This window comes from Etheostoma spectabile, chromosome 12 (assembly GCF_008692095.1).
Source record: "Etheostoma spectabile isolate EspeVRDwgs_2016 chromosome 12, UIUC_Espe_1.0, whole genome shotgun sequence".
Lineage (NCBI taxonomy): Eukaryota > Metazoa > Chordata > Actinopteri > Perciformes > Percidae > Etheostoma > Etheostoma spectabile.
In genome coordinates this window covers 8,700,315-8,714,693 of record NC_045744.1, presented here as the reverse complement: position 1 = coordinate 8,714,693, position 14,379 = coordinate 8,700,315, and positions in this window count along the sequence as shown.

The window sequence follows — 14,379 nt, the reverse complement described above, 5'->3', positions numbered from 1 at the left end:
CTGCTGTGCTCCGTTGGGTTCACTAGGCTTGCATTCCCAGACAATTGGCAGCTGGGTGATATGTACTGCATTTCAGATAGATATCAGACCTGATTCAAATGAATTAGTAAATCAGATAATCAATACACAATGAATCACAAGAGCACACTGTACTTTTGCTGATCTATCTTGTGTTCCATATTGTCAAGCTGCAGAAGGGGCAGTCTTAGTCAGTGTCCTCATTCAGGGTCAGAGTGGTCTGAGGGTAGAAGCTTCTCCTCGCAACGCCTGGTGTATGTATGATTTAGGCAGGGTAGGGCATCGCCTATTTTTCTGTTCAGCCCAACAAACCGTCTTCAAAACAAACAGCCATCATCTTTCACCCCTGTTTCCCATCTTTGTGCTAAGCTAACCAGCAACTGGCTGTAGCCTTGTATTTAATTCTATCTTCAAAAACTGTATTCATGGGTACTGGTGAGAAGATGAAATACAACCCAGGAAATCCAGGCTAGTCATTTCATAGTCCATCTCCATGAACGAATTGTTAACAGTGTTCATGTTACAAAGAAATCTACCAGAAAAAGTGCTCTTGTACTTATTTGATTCGTTGATGCAGTGCATTGTCACAAAATGTTTCATTGTGCTAAGTCAGATTCATCATTGATCGGTTTTATTGAAAGGAACAAAAGGGCTGTGTGTTTGTCGCTGTGCTTTTGCCAGTTTGAACACAGCCTTGGTGCTTATGTTGCCATAATGTGTCATTTCTAACACCTGCTCACAACACACACCTCATTCAGCAAACAGGCAATCTTGACCTATTTGCTTTACAAGTAGGGTCACTTGTTCCCCTGGTTGCTATGCAATACTCTGTCTGTGACCAACTTTACGCTATGCCTTTCCCTTTAAACAAGAGCAAAGTTCCTTTTTCCCCTCTTCCACCCCAACCAAAACAACCTCTTCTTCTTCTCTCATCGATTCCCACCCCAACGTCCAAGAAATCACTCCATCTATTGTGAGTGGCAGGTAAAGGAACGACGGAGGAGGATAAATCGATGCAAGTGCATTTGGCAGTCATTCCTTTCTTCTAACCTTTCATCCTTTCCACCAAGAGGTCAAATCAAAGCCCCGTCATCAGCGATTCCAAAGATGTGGAATGAATTGTTGCATGTTATATAGTGTGACATGTTTCTAAACAACATTCAGTTATTCTAGCATTTCCTGCAATGATATAATATATATTTATCATATTGTGTTATCTCATTAATTGTGATGTATTTCTGGTCACACAAATCATTGCCTTTGTGAAATTATTTTAGCACATTGTGAAAGGGAACACATTTAAATTCAATCCAGGAACTGACTCATTTAGTATGTGCATTGTGATTAACTGGTATTGACCGGAGGAAGCCCCCTCGCATCCTACAAAAACAGGAATGACCAGCACCTGGGGGGGGGGGCTGACCTTCAGAGCTTCACTGTCTCGCTCAATGAATCCCTCTAAGATCAAATGAATGCATCACCAGGCACATGTGATTAATTGCTAACAGGGCCCACAGCAAATTGCTGCCACAGATGACAGCTAGTGTGATACCATTTCTTAACGGCGACCTCCATCACCCCTTCCATAACTCATAACATGGATCACACACGCCCCGATGTAGACCTTCTTTTATGGAAGGCATTATTAATGGGGCCAGTGTTGCTATATGATTGAATCCATGAGAAGAATTGCAGCCTTTTTTTTTCTTGAAAAACAAAAAAATCTAAAAGGAGAAGTTTAGGTTTAAGTTTAGGACTTTTTATGACTCTGGGGTGGCCTCTGCCTGCTTTTATGCTGGGGTCTGCTGGAGAGGGGGCAGCTCGGGGCAGACTCAATGGACTGATCAGGAGAGCGAGCTCTGTCCTGGACTGTCCTCTGGACTCCATAGAGAAAGTGGGGGAGAGAAGGATGTAAGCTAAGCTGACATCCATCATAGACAACACCTCTCACTCCCTACATGACACTGTGGGGTCCCTGAGCAACTCCTTCAGCAGCAGACTGATACACACACGGTGTAAGGAGAGGTACCGCAGCACCACCTGATAATGTTGTAGTTTCTGTTCCCGTTTCAATTACCCACCACGCACCATGGCTCTGTGTATATTTTTAGTATCTGTATTTATATTTTTCCATTATGAGTACTTGGTTTTTCAATATCTTTTATATTATGGTTACTTAATTTTGCTATATTATTTAACTACATATTATTCAATTTCATTTCACGTCACTTACTTACATTGCATTATTGTTTGTACTATGGCCACCTCACTTTACTTTACAATACCTTTTATATAATGCCACTTTACATTCATTCAGTACTTTTTGCACATTGTTGTCTGATTGTTGTTTGTTTGCTTGCTTGTTTGTCCCCTTGTGAGATGAAGAAAGTATTATCTAATCTAATCTAATTTAAAAAAGGAAACATGTTGTAAGGACACAGAACCTTGTTACGATCCAGCTGTAATCCAGTCTTTATGTTTTACATAAATTGTCCTCAAAGTTGCTTTAAAAGATAAAATATTATGTGTAAATATAAGACACAATTTTTGTGTGTGTAATTAAATCAAATGGAAGACATTCAAAAGATGCATGTTTCAGACTGGATGATTGCTCGGCCTGTGATGTCGCTGCTTGCTCTTTTCTGGAGAACCGATCGTCCAAACAACTTCACACTATACATTGTGCTTCATTTGGTCCTGAGCAATGCACCTGCCATCAGGGCTGGACTGGCCATCTGGCATACCGGGTATTATCCCCGTGGGCCGACGCACGATTTAATTTATTAATTGGTTAATTTTCTGTATTGGCACTGGCTTGACCCAATAAAATTCAGGAACCCCCTCGCCTGGCCAATAAATGCTATTGAAGGGCGGGTCTTGGCGTGGCCATAGTGGAATTCGTAATATCGCTCCCCACTCCTGGCCCTGAGACGCGAGCTGTAATACTTATGCTTATGCTGGAAGTTTAACATCCTTGTTGAAATGGACAAACAACCACCAAAGTGCAAGGGAAATTACGGAAGAACAAGATTAAGAATATACAGGTGGATGCCTCAAAATGGTCCAAAATGTCTGACATTTTTGGGAACGTAGATGCTTCAACATCAGCATTACCTAAAGTAGAGGAAGGAGGGGAGGTGGCTGGCTATGCAGAGAAGCAGAAACAACATCATGACGGGGAACAAGCTGTGGAGGAGGAGAGTGATTATGACAGGGCCATGGGAGTGAGTGAGAAAGAGAGAGAGTAGTTGACGACGTGGTAAGGAGTAGGCAAATTAACAGGGACCAGGGACCCTCAGCAACGGAAAGGGGCTGTGTGTGTATGTGTGTGTGTGTGTGTGAATGTGTGTGTGTGCGCACGCTCTCACGTCATAACAACAACAAGCAGTTTGGCTGTAAAGTTTAATTTAGTAGCTGTCAGGTAACCTAACTGCTTAAGCTTACATTGAAAATGCTAGTGATTAGCCTGTTGGGTAGCTGAAAAGTCTGTGTGATCTATAAAATCAGTGTTGATACAAGCATCAGTGTTCCTTGATTTGCTTAATTAGCTAATGTTATTCAGTAGCATTGCAAAGTCAAAGTTGCTTTGCGTGTCTGACCAATCACGTTGGGTGTGGGCTTCCTGCTATGACATAGTTTGCTCACATGCCCAAGTCTATTGCCCAAGCTATTCACGGTCAGAAAATCCGGTGAAAGACACTCTGGTTTACGGGAAAAAACTCTACAGTGACAGAGCCATCCGCAGGTCAGTGGAGTTGAAGAGAATGAGATAATGCAACCAACAAAATATGTACACCAAATTCAATATGAAAACAAAGTGTGCATTAAATCACTTTAAAGCGCAACATAAATGAACTTGGCTGAAATACATTATATCTAATTCAACAGTGAAAACACAATTTAGCAGCCTACACTATCTACTAAACCATTTTGTAAAGTTCTAATCTCGATCACCGGCCGCCGTGCCAAAAAGGTAAAGCTTGTTTATCATCAACATTACAGTGGAAACTGCTTCTATTATAAACAGCTCAAGGGTTATATGGAAGGGGGAAAAATCACATTGTATTCCCAGTTGCGGACAGTATATTTATGAGGTAAAACATTTTCCATTAATATTGTGGAGACTAATGGCCCCGTCTGTTGCCAGCAGAAAATAGATAAAACCCTCTATAACGCCACTGCTTTCACTGAACACAACATTCCAGTTTTTAAGTAGAAGAGCACAAATGCACAACCTCATTCTCTATATAGTCACATGTATGTTGCTCATCTAAATGAAGGCAGCTCGCCAGCCTGCACATGTGTCTCTTTAGGATTTTATAAATTATGTTTGTGTCTCTGTGGGATTATCCAGATAATGGATTGAAAATTCCTTAGGCAACAGCATAGGCACACAGTGACTCAGGCCATAGGCAGCAAGTAGCCATAACAATGGAGAATAGGGCAGCTGAAGGTTGCATGTAATTACACCTACCCTCAGGCTTAATTAGGTCACCCTTAAGTGAGTATTGTGTGATAGTGCGCCTGTGTGTTTTCGGCTGAGTGAATATGTGTGTGAATGCAATCTCCAAACAAACCAGAGGGTCACGTCTGTGAGTCACAGGATCAGGATGAACATACAGTGGGCTGCTGAAAAGTGCCTCTCTACCCAGCTGAGAGCTTTCGGTAAAACATTCTTGTACAATGATTCACACACACACTGGTTATGAGTCAAATTCAGTATTTGGGCTACAATGTTGACATGAAACATAGAGGTTTTTTTTGTACGCCTGTGAACAAAGTTATTCCGGTTTATGATTATTGTTTGTTGTCTGCGCAGACGTGTATTTAACTCCTCAACATCGCAGTCAGTCTCTGTCATTTCTACGACTGTCATTTCTATATTCACGAGTGCGTAATCTCAACAGCTCTGAGACGCTGCTGCATTGTAATGCGGCGTTGTGGATTTGACTTTTTTTATCTTATCACTAGTAATAGAAGATTAGAGCTTATCGTCATATGTTGTTTGTTTCTCTGACCAACTCCCGTGTGACTCCAGTTGAAGAACAGTCCCTGCAGAGAGCAGACAAGGGAACAGATACTTGGATAAAGTTTACCTGCTTTAGCACTGGGATTTCTTTTATCACAGTCCAGCTCACTAGTTTCTCTAAGTGCTTATCTATATTTCTTTAAACAGTATTGTATATGGACTGCATAGACATTCCTATAGTATTGCAGTTGTGGTAAAATGTATTTGTTTGTTTGAAATAAAAAAAATAAAAAATAAAATGATGTTTTACATAAGTCTGGTCATGTTTGCGGGCTTAACTTTATAGTCTTGTCTTGCATGTTGGAGAGACTAAAACTTCACACCCACCTACTTGGAATTCAACTGTATTGACTCGTTTCAGATACTGTCATCACAGAAGAATGGCTGGAGCTACTCATTTAATCATATTGAAATTATTCCAAGGTGACATTACTGTCTGCATTCCACATGTTATGCTGTTTTTTTCTTCCACTGCTTCCATTTTTCATTGTCATTTTAAACTGTCAACCTTTTGTCCTGCGTTCTCTCTCTCTTTTGCTGTGTCCTTGATATAAGTACCCACTGCTTCTGTCTGAGAACATGATTATTACCATGCATGGCTGTTTGCTGAGGGAAAAAGAGAGAGAGAAAAACTAATGATGTTGGCTTGAGCTCAGAGCTAATTAAAATTCTATAAATATGGTGGAGGTAGGTGGCTTGATGGATGTAGTGTGTCAGAAGTCCGGTGAGCAGGGAGGTGCACGCCGATGTCTGGGCTATCAATACAAGCATAGTGAATGCATGACACTGCATATGCATTTAATGAACTAACCGTTTTATCTGTTAATTACACACCAGGACACACCTTAGCATTCCCCACACTGTGCTAAACCTGCCTGGCTGTCCAGATAATGACTGGCTATTTCACACAACAAATCTGCAAACGGTGGGCACATTCCTCTATTTTTACCCGCTCACTTTATCTCTCCTCCTCTCCTGCCTGGGCTTTCATTTATTGCAGGTAATTCTCCATGCAGCAACACACTCCACACTATATCGGTAAATGTAATGCATTTTTTCCTTTGTCCATTGACCGCTTAGTTTAGAGTAGCATCGGTATTCATTCTGCAAACATTGTGTCTCTAAAGATGCCAGCGGTTTCTCAACGTGCTGGAGAAATTGTGCAGGCAGGCAGAGGGGGCAAGGGCTAATTGGTTAACAGGTAACGTTGGGAAAAATGAGAAATAAAACACTCATGTTAAAGCCTGCCATAGAAATAATCTTCAGCAACTGAAGTTGTTTTTTCAAAGAGCCAATATTACTCTAAAAACTCTATTGGAAGTGCTTATGTAAAACTGAAACAAAGTAATAATTCAATAGCCATCTTTGCCCGTCCAAGCCACAATCATAATAAGATAATTCCTGGTAGTGAAGTAGTAAAATATCTATCTATCTATCTATCTATCAATCTATCTACCTATCTATTACACTATAGTTGCACTATAATTGTTCTTTTTAAAGAACTTAATGTCATTTCATCTTATGACTTTGAAAATTCTGTAGCATATAATCCCTTATTACAGAAGCACTTTGTGATGGTGAATTATTTTGAGGGTTAACCTTTTCATATTATCTCGCACAAATTAGTTTGCTGTGGGGTGAAGAGGTCATATTGGACACAGTCAGTTGAATGACAAATAGCAGTGAATAGGACATAATACAAAACCCTTGCTCTACTTTACTCATTAACTGCCACTCATGGGTCTCTATACGTTCAGACTGTAGGCAAAAGCGGCCAAAATCTGATACTTTTGTGGTGAACTAACCGGGTCAGACTTCTTCAGAAGTAGTGTGGTAACTCAAATCTGGCCCAGATCAGATTTTCTTCAAATCAGATTCAGGCCACTTGCATATGTTGTCCTGAACCAGACCCAGGTCTCATTTTTTTCAATGTGGCCACAGTGTGAACAACCAAGGCAGATTTGATGCAACTTTTACGTCAATAACCCTAACTGCTCTCTCCCCGCAGGGAGGAACAGGGCCCCCTGCTCCCGGTGTGGCTGTCAACCGGGGCGGACTGTCCCCAGAGCGCCCCAACCGTGTAGCGTTGCCAGGGCGGGGACCGGCTACGGTAAAAGGCGTCAGGGGTCTGCAGGGATGTTGGCAACCCACCTGACCCGTCTTGAAACACGGGCAAGTCAGAGGGTCGCCCCGTGGCGTGAATGAATGTGAGGGCAGGCTGAGGGGGGATCCCGGCCCGTCTCGCCCACACGCTCGGGGAGGTGGAGCGCGAGCGCGTGCAATAGGACCCAAAAGATGGTGAACTATGCCTGGGCGCGACTTGGTTTTTTGCAGGATGATAGGGGAAGACTCATAAATGTTCATTAGGGAACTCAACCCTGAATGGCTGGTACACGTTGCCTGCTCTGGTTGTGTTAGTTAGGTTTAGGCAAGAGGAGGGTTATGATTAGACAAGAGGAGTGGGATTAGTTATGGTTAGGGTAAGAATATCAGGGCGAGCCAATCAGGGATGTGTCTTCCCCAGCCATCCTGCAAAACAAAATCTTGTTGCCTGGGCAGAGTGAAGCCAGAGGAAACTCTGGTGGAGGTCCTGACGTGCAAATCGGTCGTCCGGTCACACAGACCTCTGTAGCTTATTTGCAGCCAACATAGCCAACTTGACTCTTTTTCTCTTCATTCTTCTCCTCCTCAGCACCTGCTCATTAATGTTACGGCTGCCATTACACATTTTGAACTAAAAGTGAAAAAGACTTACTTCCTCCATAACCTCCCTAACTTTAGTGCAACAGCATGCTGCGTCTGATGTCATTGTTATTGTTCTTTTGCGCATGTGGGTCAGTTCGAAACCGCAAACAGCCTGATCTGATGTAGGCCACATTTTATAAGGTAATGTGAACAGACAAACAAAAAATCGGATCTGAGCAAAAAATCTGTTATCTGTTAGTTGAAAGAAAACATCAGCACCACTACTTTTCGTAGTGGTGCCTTTTATATTCAATTCAATGTTGTTGTATTTTAGCAGAATACAGAAAGCAGTAGAAAGGCAGAACTGAGTACACTTTAACCCGCAAATAACATGATGCGATATTCAAAAACGATGTTGACACATGCAATAATTAAGAAGACATTATTTAGACAGACTACTTATGTTAGAATGGACTGCAGGTCCCCCACTAAGGATGTAAACACCTCCAAACGCCCTTAAAGCTGCTCAAAGGCAACACTCACAGTTCCATTTGATATACAGTGTACTGGAGTAGAGCACAATGAAGAACACATCACGGGCGCCTTGGAAGCCTTGGCTGTAGTCAAAGAGCAGGGGGCTGGAGCAGGTGATAAGTTACTATTCTTACTGCAACTATTAACTATTCTTACTGCAATCCTTTCAACATATCTGCCTTGTCTCACTGCATTACATTATCAGAGGAATATCTTGACAGCTGCCAGAATTCACTTCAGTGGGATATGAAAGCTTCTATTTTTTTTTTTTTTTACATCAGCACATAGTAAGCCACAGCACATTCCTAATAAGACTGTGAATCTTAGTTGATATGCTGGTTGGTATAGAGTGGACCTGTCCCCCATAATCCTGAATTGGGATAAGAAAGAATACTGTTTTTTTCAAAGAAGCTTAATATTTCATCTTTTTTTTTTTTTTTTTTTTTTAGAAAAATACAATATCATTTAAATTGGATTATTGTAATGTGGTTAATGGTGGAGAAAGTGTGTTTAAACAAAGTCAGCACATTGTGGACCCCAAATTAATTCTATTATATCTTCTACTTCATTCTCTTACAATATTTCTTCAGTAGCCTTTTGTAACTGAAAAGTTTGTTCCGGACTTCAGCACAATTTTCAGAGACTTTCCAAATCAACTCTGCCTATTCGTCTTTTTCTCTTCCTCTCTAACACACTGTACTACTGTCACCTCTGGGCCATGAGGTCGGTCTTTTGAAGCCGACTCTAAAGCTCTCCCCAACTGTCTTCCTGTAAGTGCAGTTTCTGTTTATTTTTAAACTCCAGCAGCTGCATCTTGTCTTGTCTTTAGCTCTTTCTTGAAACTCTGGCAAATGTTCAGATGTGTTCAGATGGAGGAGGCAAAGCAAACATTCCTCACCTTAATGCACTCATCTCCAGGAAGAGCAAGGGAGAAAAAAGGTTACTCGAGGTAATGATAAGATTTTGTTTTTAACATTTTTATTTTATTAGGACTATATACATTAATCAATATTTCTGTAACTGAGCCAGTGTTAGCCAGACAACTAATTTTTGAACTGTAGTCCTAGTTACCTCGCATGCATATCGTTATGGTGGGATGAAACCGGATAAACTGAAGGAATCCCACGCGAACACAGGGAGAACATGCAAACTCCACACAGAAAGGCCCTGCTCGGATTGGGGATGGGTCTCTGCAGTGCCAACTTGCTGTGAGGCAGAACTGCTAACCACTGAGCCATGTATGGGGAGGAGCAATGGTTTTACTTAAAGCTATAGTGCATAGTTTCAGTCTCCCCCATGAGGAATTTCTAAGTTACAACAACAAAACTGTTGGCGCATCCACATGATACAAGCCTTCTGTGATCGCGCACCAACCCCACCCCTCCTCCACGCAGTTGCTAGTAACCAAGGAGGACACAGAGGAGTAAAAATCATGAAGAAGAAGGTAATTATCTCCACTTGAGTTGCCAGACAACACTAGTTTCTGAACATACCCATACTAAGAAATACAGAGAGTTTTGTTGAGTTGTTAGACTTGATTAGCTTTGTATCAACTCATTGGGCAATGGCCTAACAGACGTTCATTAATATAAAATATAAGTTACGCACTAAAGCTTTAAGCACTAGGAAAGATTAACATACAGTACATACAGTATATAAAAGGTATCCTATCCAGCAAACAAAACGATAGAGAAACAATTGACTACAAACCTACACTTACTTTAATATATTTGCCTACAATAATACAGCCCGGGGTTTTTAAAATTTACTCATAAAAATTTGGTTTTTTCCTTTACCTGAAAACCAAAAAACCCGGTGTGCCCATTTTGCCACCCCCTCAAGATTTCCCCCCCCTGTAAGTTAAACCTTATTTGTATGAACCAACATTTTTGTTCTTTTTGAAATGTTGTATACGATTTTGGGTTTTGGGGGTACCCCATATTGTGTTTAACAGAAGTTATTAAAATAAAAAATGCCTTTTTAACCCCCCCTCCCGGGGCATTGTGGTGTTCAGTTAAAGAGAAGGTTGTGCATGTGGCATACAGCATTGCTACCTTTTGTATATTTATAAAGGGAAAAATTGCCTGAGTAAAAATGATTTGGAAAAAACTGTCCGGCGCCAAATATTCCCCTGGAGCAGGAAAAACCCCCCCTTACCTGGAAAAAAAAATGCAATGGGTAAATTTTTTGCAGGAAAAATATCAATGTTTTTGTTCAAGCGCCATTTTGAACAACAAAACCCCCTTGCGGGGCAAAAAATCTTCCCTGCCTGGGGAAATTTTTGGGGCTCCTACCGAAAGGGAGGAAAAGCAAAGATTTTTGGCCGAGGGTTTTTTAGCCAGAGGGGGAATTGCTTGGTTAGCTGAAATTTGCAAAGAGGCAGGGCAAAAAATTTTGGCAGCAGGGCGTTTCTCTGGTGGCAGGTTCAAACCAAAGCATAGCCAATTTCTACCAGGGGGTTGATTCGCGGGTTGGCGGGGTTTTTACAGCGGCAGGGAAATTTTTTGCCATACAGGAAAACCCCCCCTGGTCAGCGGGTCTTTTTCTCCCACTTACCGAGGTGTTTTGACATCACGTTTTTGCTCGGAATCTCGTTAAAATGGCGGTCAGTGGAGGTGATAATAGATACAGCAGTCAACCTGCAGAAATAAGAAAGCCAAAGGCAATTGAAAAGGTGTCAAAAAAGATCTGACTCAAATTTTGGGGGGTGTGGTTCAAAAGAAAACAATTTTTAAAGGGGCACCAATATAAAAAAAACAAAGCGGTTTAGTCTTTAAATTTTACAACACCCTCCTTAGACAAGAATTTTGCTATAATGCACTGGGTGAAATTAGTGCCCCAAAGGAGAGCGTTTTTAATTTAAAGTACAGGGATGAGCAAGCATGCATGCATGTGTGCATTTCTGTACATGTGGGCGAGATAGGGAGATAAAACGAGAGGTAGAGGAGCAGGGGGAGATTGCAATAAGGAGGCACTTGTTATTTAGTAATTGAGTTTTGTATTGATTCCAGTGTATCATCATTAAAACTACTGAACAAAAGCAAGATAAAATCTCTTGAATATTGAGTTAATCTTTTCTATTCTAACATATTGTGGGGGCGGTTGTGGCTCAGTGGTAGAGCGGTTGCCTGCCAATCGGAAGGTTGGTGGTTTGATCCCTGGGCCCTGCAGTCCCACGTCGAAGACACTGAACCCCAAGTTGCCCCCGGTGCTGCACATCGGAGTGTGATTGTGTGTGAGTGTTTATCTGATAAGCAGGTGGCACCTTGTACGGCAGCCTCGGCTACAGTGTATGAATGTGTGTGAATGGTGAATGTATCCTGTATGATGTAAAAGCGCTTTGAGTAGTTGTTAACACTAGAAAAGTGCTATATAAATACAGCACATTTACATTTTCTAGCTCGGCAGATGAACAAAACAATGCATAAACCAATACATGTTTTTCTCTTTTTTTCTCTGCTCTCTACACCGCCTTATTTGTGGTCATTTATAATCTCTTACTTTTGACACTAATAACACCATTAAATTACTCTGTTCGGTCAGTGTCTAGACATGCATAGATAAAAAGGTGCTGGATTGTAGAGTCAAAAAAGTGAGATCCTGCTGAGAAGACCTGACTGCTGCCTACTCACTTATAAAGTTATTAGAGTAACTCACAATGTGGCTGACCACGCTCATGCCCATTTACCAGCATCCAGGTCAGCATCTACCAGACTCTGACTCTGATTGGAATGATTGTGTGCCACTCTGTAAGGGGTTTCATTGATCAGGCTTTGTGACTCATGATCTAAACAGCAAGACCACGTCACCAGCAGAACTAATAGTCTGGCCAAAGAAAACTGTACATCAGAGACTACCAAACTGGACTGCAGTAAAAATAGAGTTCTAGAATTGCCATCAGTGTGATCCAAAAAGAAGGGCACCTCTGTGGAGCCACACAAAAATATCCCCAAATACCAATTAGGCTGCTGTGGATGCACACTGAGAAACAAATCACAGATACCGGTTATGGTTTCAGTTTTGTTCCTGCTTCTTTTTCTGCATTTGTTGCTTTTTGTTATTCTCTGTGTTTCCTCCTTGGCCTTGTGTTGGAGTTTCTGTCTTGTGTTCTCTTGTGAGTGTCTGCATGTTCTGTTTCCTGTTTTATTTTGATAGTCTGGTTTTCTGTGCTGTCTTGTCTCTGGTTTTACTACCTGCCTTGTCGTCCCCGCCCTGATGTGATTCACCTGTTGTATCATCTGTTCCTCGTTTGCTCTTTAACTCGTGTATTTAACCTCTGGGCTTCCTTTGTCTCTCGTCAGATCGTTTTGTGCGTTGCTGTGTGTGTGTGTGTGTTCCTGTCGGAGTGATCTACATTTGTACCCTTTCCAGTGGCCTGTATTCCCCTGTGAGTCTTTCCCTGCCTCTGTGCTCCTGTTTTGTACTCCTGTTTTTGTCTTGCCTTTTCTCTTGGACTATTTGTTTTTTTTGCTTTCTTTGGATCCCTGTGTTGGTGTGGACATTCTGTGTTTTGTAAAATAAACCCTTGTGAAAATCTCTCCTGCCGGCCTGTCTCTGTGTTTGACAGTGTTTCCCTTACAGTCACAGATACCATTGTTATAGATTGAAATAAATGTTGATATTAAGATTCCAATCTTTTTTCTGTTCTTTGTGGCAATGAAGTCTATGGGAGGTTATCGTAGTGCAACTACTAAAAGTGGGGTAACCCATTTTTGCATCCTATCACAAATTTGTCTGTTCTGGCATTCACGGCAGAACCAGGCACGTTCGAAGAAAAGAGGCTGCAAGTTCTGGGTGTTTTGTTTAGGAGAGGCTTTCTTTAAAGTGACACTTTTTTTTTCTCTCAATTGCTATTGTGAAGTAGTATATTTAAGGGGGTAGCAATGCTGTGATTTGTTCAGGATATTTTCTCCTGGGTTCTATATACACTGGTGGTGGTGAAAATAGAGCCTGGAGGTAAATATCGTGCTGAAATGACAACTGGCAGCAGCAGATAGGAGCATCTATTTTAAAGTTTAACAGCCAGGACATGATTGGCTAAAAGATCGTGGCAAGACCTAGTTGGACTACTTGGAGTTGAGAGAGATGAAAAAGAGAATAAAGTGTAGTCTTTTCAATTGAACTGCAATTGAAGTTTTTTTCTAAACATTGTTCAAACAGTTTAATGTCAATAGCATTAGTTCTTATTACATTTTTTATTATCAAAGTGCCAATTCTTCATTTTGTTTTATTTCCCAAAATTAGGATCGCGAAACGGCTCCATTCAAAGCACACATTTGTAGTATTTTACCTGTGAAGGACAGCAGAATCACTTACATTGTGCAACCTTCTGGACCAAATAGCTTTGATTCTCTGCCCAAACCCAATTGTGCCAGGCTGTAATTCATGGGTTTGTGCAAATGTCCCAGTGTTTTGTTTTTTAATGGAGACCTTATAGTCTCTTATTAAAAAGAGTGGAAAATTGCTGAAAATAATCTGCATGGTTACACTGAGACAAGTCCCATCCAACCTCCTGGCCAGTTTACAACACAGGCTAAAAGCTTTTTTTTTTTAAATACCCAGCAGTTTCAAAATTGCAGAAACATATCAAGGCTACATAAAATAAGACTCCCACACAAATTCCTTGATTCAAACGGGAAAGAAAAGTATTCTCAAACTTTCTAATATATTTTCTATGGAAGGTTTTCATGTTTGGCAAGGTTAAATCAACTATAATTACAGAAGAGTCTTGTTTACATTTGCAAAGACGTGGTCATAATTACTTTACATGTCTTCTAGGGCTTGGACGATATGCTTCTGTCCAGATTTGATTCTTTCACATTCTTTGTATTGCAATTTTCTTTAACTTCTTTAACAAAAAACAAAGTTGACTACTACACTTGTAGAGACAATATATCATAAGACATTCTAAAAACTAATTGTGTTCTAAGAAGAATACAAATGTCAGTCTGACATTTATTTCATTTGTAAAGAACTACGTAACATGTATTTTCTGCATTTTCGTCTGTTTTGCTGGAAACGGATATGATGTAGTCGCTGTCAGTGGCACTGTATGCAGAAAATATTTAAGTGAATCACTGGTAGAAATAAAAAAATATAAAAAATATCGCTTT